Source organism: Anastrepha ludens, unplaced genomic scaffold, assembly GCF_028408465.1.
Source record: "Anastrepha ludens isolate Willacy unplaced genomic scaffold, idAnaLude1.1 ptg000075l, whole genome shotgun sequence".
Lineage (NCBI taxonomy): Eukaryota > Metazoa > Arthropoda > Insecta > Diptera > Tephritidae > Anastrepha > Anastrepha ludens.
This window is the reverse complement of record NW_026530041.1, coordinates 15,001-17,500: the sequence shown is the minus strand read 5'-3', so window position 1 is coordinate 17,500 and position 2,500 is coordinate 15,001. Positions and strand designations below refer to the sequence as shown.

Genomic DNA, 2,500 nt, shown 5'->3' with positions numbered 1-2,500 from the left:
TAGAAACAATTTTCGAATATATATACATATATGAAGAATTTATATTCTATACTAACATATTATGGAATGTAACTATTGATTGTTACCTTGGCATATTGGTGTATTTGTGATTTTATTCATAGTTTTCCATACGTTAGTTTAAATAGAAACAATTTTCGAATATATATACATATATGAAGAATTTATATTCTATACTAACATATTATGGAATGTAACTATTGATTGTTGCCTTGGCATATTGGTGTATTTGTGATTTTATTCATGGTTTTCCATACGTTAGTTTAAATAGAAACAATTTTCGAATATATATACATATATGAAGAATTTATATTCTATACTAACATATTATGGAATGTAACCTTGGCATATTGGTGTCATTGTATTTTATTCCTGGTATTCTATAGTTAGTTTAAATAGAAATAAATTTTTGAATTCAAAATTTTATATTCTATACTAGCATTACATAGAAATTATCCTCAACTGTTTGTTTCTTGTATACATACAGGAAATTAAACAGATGAAGAAAAAAAAAAAACAAAACAAATAAAAATTATAAGAAAAACTAAATTTTAAACAAAAGAAAAAAGGAGAAATTTTTTCAATCATATATATATTTATGATTAAAAAATAGAATTATGGAATTATTAATTTCAATTCAGAGAGAAAAATTATGTAATATATGAAATTATTACATTAAAAATGCATTTGAAGAAAAAGTAAAATGTTATTAAAAATGATACATTTGAAAATTGGCAAATATTAAGAAGAAATATCGTTCTTATATTTTTATACAAAATATATATAGAGAACGAAAATTCTTTTTCATAAAAAACGGTTTTTGAATTCTGATAAGAAAAGCTAAAGGGGTCGGCGGGAGCGCACATTGAACGAAAGAAAATGAAAGAAAAACACAACAAAGAAGAAGACCAAATAAAATACAAATATTTTATACAAATAAAAGCACATTATTAATAAATAATAATAATAATAATGATGATGATGATGAGATGATACATAAATTGTGTTATTAAAATTACGTTCTATTGTATGTGCGTTTTCCCCTTTACTTTTTAATAGGACTATGAATAAGTTCGTTTCGGTTTTACAACAGATGGCGTAACTTGATTATTATTCCATCGATCCACATTTCCAAACATTCATTGGAGAGCTACTGTCGTAAGGCACAAACGTCAGTATAAGTTTTTTATTTGAAGCGTAAACAACAATATTTTTACCACACTTGAAAATGTCGAATTTCGTGCCAAATAATGTGTTTTTGCGGGGAATTCTTCTTCATTATTTTAATATGAAGAAAAAAGCAGCCGAAAGTCATCGTATCTTGGTGGAAGTTTATGGTGAGCATGCTCTATCTGAGCGAACGTGCCAGAAGTGGTTTGCACGCTTTAAAAGTGGTGATTTTGGCTTGGAAGACGAAGAACGCGAGGGTGCGCCGCCAAAGTTCATGGATACCGAATTGGAGGAATTGCTCGATCAAGATCCGGCTCAAACGCAAGAAGAGGTTGCAAAAACTTTGGGAGTTGATCAATCAACCATTTCCAAACATTTAAAAGCCATGGGAATGATCCGAAAGGTAGGCCATTGGGTGCCGTATGAATTGAAGCCAAGAGACGTTGAACGCCGTTTTATGGCATGCGAACAACTGCTTCAACGGCACAAAAGAAAGGGTTTTTTGCATCGAATTGTGACTGGCGATGAAAAGTGGGTCCATTACGACAATCCAAAACGTCGGGCAACGTATGGATACCCTGGCCATGCTTCAACATCGACGTCGGCGCAGAATATTCATGGCCTGAAGGTTATGCTGTGTATCTGGTGGGACCAGCTGGGTGTTGTGTATTATGAGCTACTGAAACCGAATGAAACGATTACGGGGGATGTCTACCGACGACAATTGATGCGTTTGAGCCGAGCACTGCGAGAAAAACGGCCGCAATACGCCGATAGACACGACAAAGTTATTTTGCAACATGACAATGCTCGGCCACATGTTGCACAAGTGGTCAAAACATACTTAGAAACGCTCAAATGGGATGTCCTACCCCACCCGCCGTATAGTCCAGACCTTGCGCCATCCGATTACTATCTCTTCCGATCGATGCAACATGGCCTGGCTGACCAGCACTTCCGTAATTACGATGAAGTCAAAAAATGGATCGATTCGTGGATTGCGGCAAAACCGACCGAATTTTTCACAAAGGGAATCCGTGAATTGCCAGAAAGATGGGAAAAAGTAGTAGTAAGCGATGGACAATATTTTGAATATTAAATTTGTAACCATTTTACGTCAATAAAGTTTCAAATTTCGAAAAAAAACCGCACGAACTTATTCATAGTCCTATTATATACACCGTAATTTATGAAATTTTCAAATATGAAAAACAAAGAAAAATATATAAACAAATATATATATTATTCTGGTTGATCCTGCCAGTAGTTATATGCTTGTCTCAAAGATTAAGCCATGCATGTCTAAGTACAA

General features: G+C 33.1%; 1 non-coding gene across 1 annotated transcript in view; it reads left to right on the top strand.

Annotated features, from left to right (window-relative positions):
• The first annotated feature begins 2,432 nt into the window (after nt 1-2,432).
• LOC128871007 (small subunit ribosomal RNA) overlaps nt 2,433-2,500 on the top strand; it is a 1,991-nt gene continuing 1,923 nt past the window's right edge. The window contains exon 1 of the ribosomal RNA XR_008455670.1: nt 2,433-2,500. This exon is cut by the window's right edge and continues 1,923 nt beyond it. This is a non-coding gene — a ribosomal RNA (small subunit ribosomal RNA).